The 15,805-nt window shown below is 38.4% G+C and overlaps 1 protein-coding gene and 1 pseudogene across 4 annotated transcripts in view; both read right to left on the minus strand.

Moving 5' to 3' along the window:
• The window catches only part of grik4 (glutamate receptor, ionotropic, kainate 4), a 546,157-nt gene that overhangs the window by 424,449 nt on the left and 105,903 nt on the right, over positions 1-15,805 (minus strand). For all 4 annotated transcript variants that reach the window (XM_088346500.1, XM_088346499.1, XM_088346496.1 and 1 more), the window contains exon 2: positions 10,074-10,228. The gene's annotated coding sequence lies outside the window, so the exon portion shown is untranslated. The remainder of the gene's footprint in view (positions 1-10,073; positions 10,229-15,805) is intronic.
• On the minus strand, positions 7,616-7,778 carry LOC148357901 (U2 spliceosomal RNA; annotated as a pseudogene).

The raw sequence follows: 15,805 nt of genomic DNA on the forward strand, positions 1-15,805 counted from the left end.
TTTATGTTCTACTCCTCCTTCATCTAATAGCCCCCTTATTTGCCCATTTTGTCTTATTAGCACAGGATATTCTATGTCAAGTTCTATACCGATGACGTCAACGAGTTTTACTTAAACATCTCCGAAGGTTGAGTGCATTATAAATTGAATACAAGAAAATAAGAGAATTGCGTGATGCTGCATGTGTCGTTTAAAGTGTGTTGCTAAGCGATCGATGAAATCGTGTTTGCCAGTCAGGATTGTAATGTTTTGAGTCAATGATTTGAGTTCAAACCACTTTGTAAATAACTAAATGACGTAGAGAAATACCAATAGTGTTCTTTTTTCAGAATTGACCACAATGATTGCCTTGAACTATGACTTCCTGTCTAATTTTATTCCTTGTATTTTTATATCAGCACGCTTTTTTTCTAAACCAATCATGATGAAAGGAAGATGAATACTTTGAGATAATTACAAAGCATGTCTAACCCTTACTGTGGGCCAGGTTTTACGCCTATTATCTTTATCTTTTCATTATGCTGCGAGTTCATCATATAGAACGTGATTCTATTTCCTCTGTCGGCTTTAATAATGAAGTATAGTCGATTTTTATGCTGACTGTACAAATAGGATAGTGGGCCCCATCCTGGTGAGTTTAAACATTGTCAACTATAACGCCATAGAACGTCAGTGCCATTACTGAAGCATCATGTCCCGTTGATTAGACTTCCCTGGCCATGATGAAAGTGTCTTTTATTTTTGTGTCAAAAAAATAAAAAATAAACTAAACATGGACGGAGTAAAACACGTTCAAAGTTGGTAAAAATATTCCACACTGCCAAAGATTCCCTGAGCACTTAAATCCAACATTAAATGAAGTAGCCATGTTACTATTCGGTTAGCTTTGCAATTAGCACAGCTATCCACATTTCCCTGCCCCTTTGCGAAAACAGTATCTGTAAGAAGAGCATTTTATTCAGCATTGTGGTGACAATGAAGAAAAATGATAAAGAGCAGGCTAATTTTAGGTGGATCCACTTTTAATTTTTAATCTAAGTTTTACTTAAAATATTTTACCCAAACTGGCGGACAGTCATGTTGATGTTTTTTTTTTTTTTTGTTGTTTGTTTTTTTTAAATGAATATAATTACTTGATGTTCAAACGGTCACTTGGAAACATAGAAACACGTTAAATCAATCAAATTTAAATTGAACAATTTGCCTGTGATGAGGCTATTTTTGGTTTAAAAAAAGCAAAAATGTGGATGCAAACTTTTAGCACAAATTAGTTAAAAGGCATGCATTTGAACACACCTGTTATCGAAAACAGTAACATACCCTCTTTTGAGGATTATTGAGTGGATTTTTGGGGGGTTGCTCGTTTCTGATACAATTATGGTGCAATAGTCATCATCAACATACAAGCCAAACTTTTATTTTGAAAAGCGGAAGACGTTATTTCTCACTATGTTTTTAGGTGTGAAACACAATCTGTCTCAGAGATGAAAAAAAAAAAAAAACATGTCCTTGTTCAAATCGGAAGCACCAAACTAAATCTTATGCGATCGTTGGAGCGGTTTATTCAAGCACAAAGACTTGATCCTGCTTCAAGATAAAGCAGTGTTAGACTAAAGTACTAGTCTCAAGTTTGTTTTTTTGTTGTTTAAATTTAAAGGGGAAAAGCAGTAGAATATCTTTTAAAATGTAAGCATTTCTAAGGTCAAACAACGGTAGTGTTGGCAAGTTTGTTCCAAATTGCATTTATCCTTCACTTCAATGGCTCTATTTTTATGACAAGGACACAGTAAAATATATGTAACTGCTTGTTCATTTACAACCAAGCTTTTGCAAATCTATTTCTTTGTTTAAAATTCACTTTCACTTGACATGTAAATTACTTTTAAAGGTCTTTAATATTATTCCACTTATGCACTGAAGCCTAATAAGCAACCACCGTAGCGGCGGCAGTTGAGTAAATAAACGCTCCAGGGCCACCATTTGCAGAAAATATGACATTTAGAGTCAATTCACATTTTCCACAATTTCCTTCCTTTGCTTTCTCTTTGAAAAGTAATTGGCTAAGCAGCGACAGCCCTCATACAGGTGAAGCTGTGATCTGCTCAGCGGCCTTATGAAAGTTCTTTGGCCCTGCGGCCGCCTGGCACTGCCAGCGTCCTCGTACCTGTCAGCCTCAGTAATCTGCCAGCTTGCAGACAAACATCGGAAGGTCTTATCTTGACTTTCCAGGTGCGAACGGGGGAAAAGCACAGGGGGGAGGTGGGAGACCGGCGGAAACCGATACCAGGCGGAATTCAGTCATCACCGAAATGTAAATAGTTCATTAAAGGTATTCCCAAAAATAGTTTTGTATTCCAATTAGACACAGAACGTGCTTCCTGCCCATCATTATGCAAATGCAGTGTCTTGCAAAAGTATTTTTGCACATCTAGAAACATATGTCTTCGCCCAGTCTGCTCTTCCCCCTTAGATTCGATCTGCAACCTCAGTGGAAATGTTTAAATCTAAGCTTAAAACACATTTCTAATCTATAGCATATTAATAAAATATACTTTATATTGACAATATATGTTATTGCAACATCAATTGCAGCCTGGTCCTCCTGGAAGGGGGATTACCTCATGTGCGGTCTCTTAACAAGGTTTCTTAATTTTCCTCATGTTGAGGTTTTTGAGTTTTTCCTTGTCCTCGTGTAGGTTTTAGATCAAGGGATGGTGTAACTATAGTCTGTGGTTTACAATCATCTGTGGTCTGGGCAGCCCTTTGAGACTCCTTGTGATTAAGGGCAATACAAATAAACATGACTTGACTTGACTTGGACCACTCTTCCTTACAAAAGCGCTCAAGTTCCTTAAGGTTTGATAGGGATCCTTTATGCACAGCATGTGGACGTTGGCTTGGTCATTCTAACACCGTTATATTGTTAGTTTTAACCCATTTCATTGTAGTTTTTACTTTATGGTGAACCTGTGCCCCATCCTCATGTCTCTGAAAAATACAAACTTTGGTATTGTGAGATAACGCCGTGCTATTGTTGCACGAAAGCCCCCCCATCATCCTCGAAAATTATTCGGGAAACCACGGTGAATGCACAATTATGCTGAGCATTTTTTGTATATAAAGATATTTATATACAAAAAAAAGCACAATTATTATTCAGAGAATAACTCAATCAAAGTAGACACTCATAAAATCGTGCTCATGAGGCCGGCAAACCGGCTTTGACGAAGACAGGCTCATTTGTTGCTCGCATTTTTTCCGCTCCAAAACACAAAGTGCATCTAAAACATTTTATTTTCTGGCAATGCAGGTAAACATGAATGTCCTACAGGCCGGGATCAATGTGCCAGTATCCAAAGTGAAACACAGATAACGTTAATGAGCCTGCCAGACCGCCAAGCTCCTTTCATTCCCGGCGTGGTTGAGCAAAAAAGGATTCACCCCGACGGCAACACTAAACACAGCGCTTGACGCTTACTGTATGGGGGAGTGTGTGGGGGGTGCATAATACACCATCTGCACCAAAGTGATAGTCAATACTTGCATCTTATGCACGGTTGCACATGTGGCCAATGAAATTGAAACTGTCTCCACAAACCCATTTGCCATGTGCCAGAGTTGGTGAAAAAAAAAAAGTTTTTAAAAAAGTCACGCTGTCAGCTGCAGATTTTTGCCTGGGAGAAATTTGTCTCTACAGCACGCTTTGGGTGCTGCTGTTTATAATTACGGGAGCTGCCTAGGAAAACGCATGTGGTCTGTCACTTTGCTCTAGCCGTGTTGTGATAGATTCATTAAAGAATACTAAAAGACGTCTATGCTAACAGGTGGAGATGGGTAGAGTTGCGAAAAACATATATATATATATATATATATATATACATATATATGTATATACATATATATATATATATATATATATATATATATATATATATATATATATATATATATATATATATATATATATATATATATACAAAACTCAATTCCAATGAAGTTGGGAAAGTGTGTTAATTGCAAATAAAAATTGATCCAAGTAAATTGCAAATTCTTTTCAACCCATATTTAAATGAATGCACAGCAAAGACAACATATTTATTGTCTTCACTCATAAACTTTATTGTTTTGGGAGAAAATCATCAACTCTGTAATTTGATGACAGCAACACGTGCCAAAATAGTTGGGACAGGTGTCAATAACTACTCAGAAAGTGGATGAATGGAAATCAACCAACTATTTGCAGGTGAACAGATGAATTAGCAACAGGTGACAGTTGTTACTGGGTATAAAAAAGGGAGACCCGAACAAGCTAAGTCATTCACATGCAAGGATGGGGCGAGGTTCACCTCTTTGTGAACAACTGCGTGAGCAAATTGTTGAACAGTTTAAAAACAACATTCCTCAAAGTACAATTGCAAGGAATTTAGGGATATCATCATCTACAGTCCATAATATTGTGAAAAGGTTCAGGGAATCTGGAGAAATCACTGTGCGTAAACGGCATGGCCGTAAACCATTATTGAATGCCCGTGACCTCCGAGCCCTCAAGCGGTACTGCATTAAGAACCGACATCAATGTGTAAAGGACATCACCACATGGGCTCAGGAACACTTTGGAAAACCACTGTCAGTCAATACAGTTCGACGCTATATCCGTAAGTGTGGGTTAAAACTTTATGTTGCAAAGCGTAAGCCATTCATCAACAACATCCAGAAACGCCGCAGGGTTCTCTGGGCCCGAGCCCATCTAAAATGGACTGATACAAAGTGGAAAAGTGTTCTGTGGTCTGATGAGTCAGTTTTCCAAATTGTGTTTGGAAATTGTGGACGTCGTGTCCTCCGGTCCAAAGAAGAACAGAACCACCCAGACTGTTATGCACGCAAAGTGCAAAAGCCAGCATCTGTGATGGTATGGGGGTGCATGAGTGGCCAAGGAATGGGTAACCTGCACATCTGTGAAGGCACCATTAATGCAGAAAAGTACATTCAGGTTTTGGAACAAAGTATGTTGCCATCCAAACAGAATCTTTACCATGGGCGCCCTTGCTTCTTCCAGCAGGATAATGCCAAGCCACACACTGCACGTCTCACGACAGCGTGGCTTCGTAGTAAGAGGGTGCGGGTGCTTGACTGGCCTGCCTGCAGTCCTGACCTGTCTCCCATTGAAAATGTGTGGCGCATTATAAAGCGCAGAATAAGACAAAGGAGACCCCGGACTGTTGAACAGCTGAAGCTGTACCTAAAGCAAGAATGGGAAAGGATTCCACTATCAACGATTCAACAACTAGTCTCCTCACTTCCTAAACGTTTATTGAGTGTTATTAAAAGGAAAGGTGATGTAACACAATGGTGAAGAAGCCCCTTTCCCAACTACTTTGGCACTTGTTGCAATTATAAAATTCTAAGTTTATCATTATTTGCTTATGGAAATAAAGTTTATGAGTTTGAACATGGATAATCTTGTCTTTGTGGTGTATTCATTTAAATATGGGTTAGAAAAGGTTTGCAAGTCATTCTATTCTAATTTTACTGACATTTTAAACTTTTTCCCAACTTCAATGGAATTGACTTTTGTATATATATATATATATATATATATATATATATATATATATATATATATATATATATATATATATATATATATATATATATATATATATATATATATATATATATATATATATATATATTTTTTTTTTCATAATGAAAAACTATCGACTGTTTGGACAGCAGTGAACAAACAACTTTATGCACAAAGTATAAAAATGTTTGTCCAACATCCATCGTTTGCCCTTGTTTTTGCATTGTCACTATAAAGTGCCTCAACTTTCACAGCCACGGACAAATGAAATGTGCGGAGCCTTTTTGCAAAAACTCGAAAGGATTTTTATGAGGTGGAGCTGGAGTGCAGTGAAAATTTTGATTGTAGAAGACAAAAAGCTAATATTTGCTGACTGTCACAGGGTTGTAAAATCCAATCGGATGTGGAACAATTGGAAGAGTGCTGAATCCACAATGTTGTTTGCGGAAGGATTCAGAAAGAAGTTTGAGATTACGACTCACTGAAATTCACACACTAAAGATTTTAGACATTTTATATAAAATGGTGTGCCCCAACAAGTCTTGAACGGATGTTTTGTTTAACATGGTTATATGTGAAGGATAGGTGACGTGTGTTGTTTGAAGTGTCCTTAAAATGTTAATGGTAGAATATTTTCTCTGTTGATTAGTGTTAGCAATACCCAACGCCCCTTTATAATTTGTTTTTTACCATCACGACTCTCTGGTTTCATCTTACTTTTGGCAACGCTGTTCAGGGACTCGCAACACATTACATAAAAGGAATGGTGGCAGGGGAGTTAATGTTGTAGAGTGAAATTTTGCTTAGTATCTCAGTTTTCTGTTAGTGTAGCATGAAAACGGTATGTTTCATCATATTACATTTATTCTAGGACGTCTAAAGAATACACATACTTGATAAACGAACTGTGGTCATGAGATTAAACCAGGAGATAGCGGCAGAGAGTTCCAAGTTCCAAATCCCAAACAGCTCCTTTAAGAAGAAATGTAAAGTTTGCCACTTGCTGTGAAGTGAAATAGAGTCAATTTTCAAATAAAAACCAATAAAATCTTATCTTAAGTAAACAGATAAGCGGTGATTGGTCATTAAAATATATTTTCACAGGAGGGCAACTGGTAAAATGTTCACTCGTTAAGGGGCCGGTCACACAGACATTTGCAGCTGAATCACGGCTAAAATTTTGCGTTTTTTTTTGCCCGTGGTTGCCCGGGATGGAAAATGCGCAAAATTTGACAACCCGCCGTTCGTCTGTGGAATGGCCGGAAAAAAGACACCAGCGACTGTTCCGCTTCCTCATCGCGTCATTTCTGCGTCATTTTCTCGTGTGGACCCCGGGTATAAAAGCTCCCGAGCCGGTGTTGTGCCCAAATCCGACTCCTACGCAGAATGCAGCAGAATGCGCGTTCACGCGAGGGGGGAAGGATTTACCGTTCGATTACGTTCACAACAAAAATAAAGACGGAATGGATTATGTTGTATTACATTCCCAACGATTGCAAGACGAAGTGAATTTGGTTATATGTTCGCCATTACATTTCCTATAAGTGAGATAAAACGAGGTATAAATAGTTGGAGGAGCGAGGAAATGCAAATCTCGGCAGGAATGTATTTATCGGGCTGTAGAATTCATAAACGTTCTAGACACAGTCCCGTGAATATCAAGATTTCAAGCAATGGCATCATATTTATTTTATTATCTTGAAAAGAAATGTCAAGAAACAAATATGGATTAAGACGAGATCACTACGCTGACGGGGAGGGGTTTATTGAGGGTAATTGTTTTATCTATTATTCTAATTATTCAATATCGATCAGTTCATAACACGTTACAAAGCTTAGGAGCCGGGACTCTTACTCTCGGCCAAAAGGGGTTTGGGGTTTTTAAAGGTTATTGTTCTATCTTTGTTATTCATTATCCATTATCCGTTATCGGTCAGTTCATTATACGCTACAAAGCCTAGGAGCCGGGACACTTACTCTCAGCCAAAAGGCTAAGCTAAGGTCCTAGCTCTAAAGCCTTGTTGCGATCATTGCGAATGCACCGTTCCCGGAGGTACTGCAATACCGGGCCGATGTGTGGAGTGGACAGAGCAAGCTCTTATTCCATCTCCGGAATGCAAAAATCAAAGGCCAAGCTAAGGAACTAGCAAAAGGCCAAGCTAAGGACTTAGCATCAAAAGGCCAAGCTAAGGACCTAGCATCACGGCCGTAAGCCAAGAGGGACAGTAAAGAGTCAAAGGCCAAGCTAAGGACCTAGCATCAATGCCTTGCAAAAGGCCAAGCTAAGGACCTAGCATGTTGTATTTTGTTTGTCTTCTGTTTGCAGACTCTGATGCTAATATTATTAGGCACCTAAAGTTATATTGTGTAATATTTCACCACTAGGTGTGACATCTTTTGTATAGTGCGACCAGAAATTAGTTCTACAAAGTAGGAAGAATAACTAACTACGGAGTGTCTGGTGACCTAACTGTAGCCTTCATTTACCACGCTAGCCTTGTTAGCCTAGCCTCGTCCATACAACACTTTTTCATAAATTGGGTGAGGCATTTCAACAAAAACTTCTATTTTGCCAAACTTGCAGTCTTCAAAGTTATAGACCACCTTCAGGTGCTTGCCACTTAATCCTGCTAAACTAGCACATGGTGCTAATTTCCTTGATTACTTGCAAACCCTTATTTAACTGGCATACTAACTGCCAGTTTAGATGACTTTGCAAGATGGTGGGTCGCTCTGAAGTGACTGAAAGCCTCAGGCAGCAGGTTATCCAGATGAAAACAAAAGGAATGACCCTATCAGCAACAGCAAGACAAGTGGATCGTGCCAAATCTGTGACTTCAATACAAAACTACAAACTCATTCAAGTCGCCCAGGAAAGCTGGTCCTTCGCAGAAGACAAATGCAAGAGAAGACAGGTCATTGCGGAATATGTAAATGAGTAACAGGAATTTCTCACCAGTTCAGTGCTGAATATGGTAAACATCTTAATCGCAACAGAGTGTCTCGCCATTTAAGACCATTTGGACTAAAGGCCTACACAGCAGTGACCAAACCTCTCAAAAAAATAATAGACTGAGCTTTGCTAAGGACCATGCTGTATGGACAGAGAAGAACAGGCCTTGAGTTCACTTTAGTGATGTAAGCAAATTCAATTTATTTGGGTCTGATGGAAGCATTATGTTCAGTGACACAGAGGAAATGCTAAACTCAAAGTGTAAAAAGGTCAGTGAAAGGTGGAGGAGGAAGTGTCATGGTTTTGGGCATGATTTCTAGCAGAAATTAGGCCCTTGTACAGCTACATGGTCGAGCGAATACAAATGTGTATCAGAACCTTCTTCAACAGCGCATGGTTCTTTATTGCAGTAGCTCAGGAGGTAGAGCGATCGTTTTTAGGATTAAGGGATCCCAGTTCGAATCCCGGCTTGTCCGTGTTACATGCCGAAGTGTCCTTGGGTAAGACACTGAACCCCCAATACCCACAATAAGCAGGTTAGCGCCTTACATGGCTGCACAGATCACGGCCGCTGTTGGGAAATGTGAAGCACAATGTAAAGCGCTTTGGGAAGTCATTGACTTGAAAAGCGTTATATAAATGCAGATCATTTCATTTCATTTCATTATGCTCATTGCCCAATCAGCTTGCAGTCTACATGCAAGACAATTTTTCATGTCTTACAGGAACACGGATAAAGCATTTTCTTATAGGTGAAAACATTAAATTAATGGCATGACGTGCTCAGACTCCTGATCTCAACCCAACAAAGAACCTCTGGAAAATTCTTGGTAACAAAGTTATGGTCAAGAAACACATAAAATCATCTCACTGTGGAGGAGGCTGGAAGAAGAATGGACCAAAACAGTGTGAAAGACGAGTGATGTTCTATGGCCGCAGAAGTGCTGAACTCATTCACAGCAGAGGCCTATATAGTTCCATTTTTTTTTTTACTTATCAGTCATTGTTTTCTCTAATTTTGATCAGTGTGTTTTATGAAAAAATGTTTTTTTTTTTTGTGAAATGCCTTTAGTCATTTTGTGAAAAACCATGATTAAATAAAATATAATTTACCTGTGGAACAGTGAAGACGATATTATTTCGAAATTATTAAATGTTTTCCAAGTTGTTTTCTAATTTTGATCTCCAGTGTGTATTTACACTTAGATATACTTAGATCACAAAAATTATTACCACCCTAGCTCTGCTCAGTGGTGATAACAATGTATACTACCTTGTCACCAAAGACAATAGTGACTGTTCTATTCTAACAATTGAATTTTTTGTTGAAATAAAATACAAGTCAAAGTGAAAGTCACTGAAATTAACATAGGTCCGTATCTGGAGTTCTACATCAGGCCTTATGTGGAAAACTCAATTAAATCGTTCAGAGTTTGCCCTTCGCCTTCATCCCCACATGATTGAATGTTGTCTTCTTATCAAAACTTCAGCCCGGCACTTATTTGCATGCGAAAAGACAAAAAAATATTTTCCTACCTTTGATCTCTTGATGTGCGGGCGCCTTCTAATCCATGTTACCGTGAAAAGGGCATTCAGACTTCAGCACTTGTACGAGCTACTTAGGTTCTTCTCATCTCCACAACAGCTCGTGCGAGCAGGCGCTCAAGCTAATTCGGATTTCTGTCAATGCTCTGAAATAAAAACATTTTGATTGTTGTGAACATCTGTTTTTGAGAAATGTATTGCAAATGGATTTCATTGCTTTAGAGTGTGACACAAAATCAACAACATTGTTAAAGGGTCAGCGTGTATAATTTGACCACTAGTTGTTGCTGTATGGTTTTGAAGCTAAAAGCCAAGTTTTGTTACTGATTGTCGCAAAGGGCTACCATTTTGCATACATATTAAAATAAAAGTTCATTTTTGCATTATATCATATCATGTCATGTCATGTCATGTCATGTCATGTCATGTCATGTCATGTCATGTCATGTCATGTCATGTCATGTTATGTTATGTTATGTTATGTTATGTTATGTTATAATAATAATAATAATAATAATTTCCTTTGTATTGTCATTCTTTGTAACAATGTACACAGAACGAAATGTCGATACACCTGACCCGTTGTAGCGAGTCAGAGGGCGCCGCCATTATACCAATTAGGTATGTTATGTTATGTTATGTTATGTTATGTTAGGCAGCATGGCGGCGCAGTTATTAGCGCGTCTTCAGCACAGTTTGTGAGGTCATGAGATCGAACCTCCTGTGTGGAGTTTGCATGTTCTCCCCGTGCTTGCGTAGGTTTCCTCCGGGCACTCCGGTTTCCTCCCACTTTCCCCAAAACATGCATTTCAGGTTAATTGGCCCGTCCAAATTATCCCTAGGTATGAGTCAGTGTATGAATGGTTGTCTTTGTCTATGTGCCTTGTGGCTGGCTGGCGACCAGTTCAGGGTGTCCCCTGCCCACTGCCGAAGATAGCTGGGATGGGCTCCAGCACCCCCGCGACCCTACTGAGGATAAGTGGTTCAGTTAATGGATGGATGGAAATATTATATTATGTCACTATGCTATTACCAGATTGTAATTATTAGAGTTCAACTCAACCACTAAGACATGATGTCATTAAGAAATCAAAATTTACTAGAAAATCGCAATGACCCATCACTGGTGAGCTATTTTGAGAACCTGTTCGCAAGCTACTCAGCTGCCCATAGGGTGCTTCCTGCTGCCCACAAGCACCACGTTGGAAACCCCTGGTGTAGTGCAACTGAAAACAAGTGCCTAAAAGCACAAGGAAAATAACAAATTACAGAGACTCAAAGGAGCCAAGTTGTAATTCTCTTTTTTTGTCAAGCCTTTTTTAAGTTGTTGGATACCTGTAGCAACAAGATGAGAAATAATTATGTGAGCTTACTATAGGTGAGGCTCTTGTTACTTAAAACACATGGTTTTTTTCGAACTATGGTTGTTTTTAGAAATGAATGTTTGTCATTTTTTGCTTTTTATTTAAATCAATCTTGCTTTGTGATTTTTTTAACATTAAATGGCTCCGAATTATACACACTGTCCCTTCAATAGTTGAGCTTGGTGGGCACGGCCGATGGCATTGAAATTTACACGAGGATCAGCTTTGTAAAATGCAGTTTTAAAATTTACTGTCCCTTTTTGCTGATGTTTGTTTCACTCTGTGCCTTACTCAGCATTCTCTGTCTTCTTTTCGCGCGTTGTGCATTTTTCATACTGTCACAGTGTATACATTAAGCAACTTTTCACACTTAACAGTCAAAACATGCCCCAAAACAAATTCCTGCAGTAGACCAAGAAAGTGTGTGCCCAGTTAGCATTCGACATTTTGCATTTGGTGCTAATCGTATGAGTGTGAACTTAAAATGCACAAACATTTTAAGCATATTTATGCTGTAGCCACTAACTCACTGTCAAAGGCATATTTTCGCTCACCCATAACATCTCGATAACATCACCCCAGCTATATTTCCTGTTTCAGAGATGATATCTGCTTTATTTTTGTACAATATTTGATTTGTTGTTACAGGACATGAGTTAGGTCCCATCTCAGGTCCATGCGGACCTCTTGCCACCGGCTTATACACTTTGTGATATTGATGTATGATTGTTTGTATTGTATGCAGCAGTCCCTTGCTCCAAGACAAATTTATCTTCAGAGAGAAAATATAAAGATCAACCTTGAACTATTGACTCTACTCCTCAGCCAGTAGCCTGTTAGCTTAAGGTCCATGTAGCAAAGTTGCTCACCAAACACAACAGAGACGGTTGTCAATAATAACAAAAATAGCACTCTTTGCAACAATAAACAAAGGAAGCTTTTTGAAACACAAATCAATACTTGCAGTGCCGCCTATCTAATGATTTGAATGTACAGTGTTTTTCACAATATAGACAAGAAACAAGGAAATATATGACAGACAGACAGGCAGTTTGGGGAAGTGCCAATTAGCATTACAGCCCAAATTATTTTGTGCAACATTGTCAAAAGCAAAAGTATATAGTGAAAATAGAAAACATAGTTATCCTTCCCAATAATCTTCTTTTTCATGGCGGACAATTTTGCTCATTTTAGTTGGTATTACATATATTACATTTTCCCCGATTTTAATGTTTCTTTTCAGGGTTTTTTTCACAGCAAAACGTGTAGTTGAAATAAATCAAAGGAAAAAGAATTATCGTGGAATAAACAAAAAAATCATTGTCTTGTTCTGTTAAAAATAAGTTTGTTCATTGTATTTTGTAATTGGGTAATTGGGTTGGTAGGTACAGGTAGGTATGACAGGGAGGTAGGTATGCTAGGTAGGTAGTCATGATAGGTAGGTAGGTAGGTAGGTAGGTAGGTAGGTAGGTAGGTAGGTAGGTAGGTAGGTAGGTGGGTAAGTAGGTAGGTAGGTAGGTAGGTGGGTAGGTAGGTAGGTAGGTGGGTAGGTAGGTAGGTAGGTAGGTAGGCAGGTAGGTAGGTAGATCAGATTGTAGGGAGAGGATCGGTGGGAATTTATGTAGGTAGGTAGGTAGGTAGATAGATAGGTAGACCAGGTGGTAGGGTAGGGTAGTAAGAGGATAGGTGGATATTTATGTAGGCAGGTAGGTAGGTAAATAGGGAATTGAGAAAGGAAGGAAGAAAAAGTGAGGTGGCCAGGGAGATGATAGGTTTTAGATCCAGGTTGGTTGTAGAAGCATTGTCAGAGTATAGAAAACAGATCAGTGTCTTATTCGCATAATAGGACAAGAGCTTGAAATCGTCAAATAGGCCGTCTTTGTTTACCAATTGCATCAGTTAGACATTCCTACACAATTACTTTCCAACTATTATTTTTTTCCATTATTTTTTAACGTTTTATTCCAAAGAGATATCCACTTGTCAAAAATCTTAAACACTTTGTTCTGAGGAGTTCTAGCTATTTCAGCAATAAATAGTTATTGCAGAGGATGTGTGATAAACAATAATGCCGGAACATTTGAAGTACACTTCAGACTACATTTGATGTTGCACTCACTGTCACCCTTCTCCAGTAGTTTGCAACTTTTATATCATTTTATTTGAAAATAAAACCTCAAATTTTGACTCACCAAAGAGCCCTAAAGTCAACCTGGAATGTTTTGGAATAAGACAAAACGCAAAATAGAACAAGTAAAGAAAAAGATAAACAAATCAATTTAGAAGGGGAAAAAGGATAAATAACAAATGCAACTGTAAATTATTTTCTTTTTATTTAGTACAAGTTGTAATTTCATTTTGATTTATTGCATTTTAGGATTGTTTTTGTGGGGGATTAATTAACACATTGACCCCCACCCAAAAAAAAAAACATAATCAAAACGAATCAGAGTCTTCAGTTCATTTATGGCCGTTAGCCGAAACTGAAGTCAACCAGTACTGTAAACTGGCCTGCAATAAATACAGAATGATCATCATTATTTTGAAAATTATTTATTTTTTACTAAGTTGACAGTAATAGTTATTGTTCTATGACCTTTTTTTTGCAGGATTCTTTTTGATAGGTTTAAGGGACAAACCTGGACGTCAATCACCGTGACTGGATACCTCAGGCGTATTACAGAGAGTATTCAAAGTACCAAAATGACAAGTGTATAGTTTAATAGACATACATGGATTTTTAACTTTCTGGTACAACAGGAGAGGACTCAAACCTCCAAAAGGAAATCCCAACCTGTTCTAAAGGCCCTCACCTTGGCCCTTTATTTTTGGGAATTTTAAAATCAGATCTGTGTGGCTTTCAAAGAACAGCAACCTTATTGGCCAGTGGCGAAAATGATATAAACATTGCATAATGGTCAAAACATCATCAACAGTGAAGTTGTAATAGACAAAAAACAAATTAGCATCCTAAGCAAGTCTCCTATTGCAGTTGTCTAATGTTAAAAAGAGAATAAACTCATCACATGACAAAGCATAATTATAATGATTGAATAAAGTTGTCATGGTTTATAGAATGCAATACAAGTTTTTAAACTTATTTGATATCAACGATAGCTTCCCAATGCATTATCGTTAATTATATTATTTTTCAAAGATATTGAGAGTTAACCACCACGACAGCGGTAATGAAGAGACACTCGTGTTGTAGCGATAAAGGTTGAAAAATGATGAATGGCTGCGGCGAACCAGGCTGAAGCACCCAAAGGGTACTTCAGTGTACTCAAATGGTTTGTCTTATTTGTAAATATCATCAAGAGTGAAGCTCTTCTAAAGAAAAACACCACCAAGGGTTTGTTGAACCATTTGTAAGGACAAACAATATCCACAAGGATTTGAGTATGTCACAAGCTTGCATATGTTCACGTTCAATACAGACAAAAATGAAGGTAAAGACACGGTTAAGATCCAGAGAGGATTATAACTTTAACAAGAAATATGACAAGAATCTCAATAAATGAGCTTTTAAAAATCTTAAGTCTTATAAAACATGTGCAATGAGTTATTGCAATATATTATCACTGAATACTTTGAATTTTACGTACAACCATAATTTTACTTAAAATACCAAACCACAAAAATATCAGATAATGATTTGATAAGATTATGTTTTCTTCAATATGCTGGTCCAAATTGTCCCTAGGTGTGAATGAGCCAGTGAGTTGTCTGTCTCTGTGTGGCCTGGGACTAGCTGGCAACCAGTTCAGGGTGTCCCCCGCCCACTGTCCGAAGATTGCTGGGATTGGCTCCGGCACCCCCACGACCCTACTGAGGATAAGCGGTGCAGATAATGGATGGATGGACCGCTTATCCTCACTAGGGTCGCGGAGGTGCCAGAGGCAATCCCAGCTTAGGGCAGTGGGCAGGGGACACCCTGAACTGGTTGCCAGCCAGTCACAGGGCACACAGAGACGGACAACTCACTCGCTCATTCACACCTAGGGACAATTTGGACCAGCCAATTAACCTGGCATGCATGTCTTTGGAATGTGGGAGGGAACCCACGCAAGCACGGTGAGAACGTGCCAACTCCACACAGGAAGGTTCGATCTCATGACCTCAGAACTGTGCCGTACACGCGCTAATCAAAGCGCTCCTGTGTTGCTCTGGAGTACTCATAATATGATAATTAACTTTTTTTTTCTTTTTAAATACACTATCCATAAAATCTAAAAAAGTTAAACGTTTTACTCTGGGTCCCGTTACCAAAAAAATGAAGGGCCACTTTAAAAGTGTTTTTTTTTTTAGATACATACTTTTGAACTTGTTTTTTCAAACAAAAACCCAAGTGTCTTTCTA

This window comes from Urocampus carinirostris, chromosome 10 (assembly GCF_059441175.1).
Source record: "Urocampus carinirostris isolate Australia breed hairy pipefish chromosome 10, RoL_Ucar_1.0, whole genome shotgun sequence".
Classification (NCBI taxonomy): Eukaryota; Metazoa; Chordata; class Actinopteri; order Syngnathiformes; family Syngnathidae; genus Urocampus; species Urocampus carinirostris.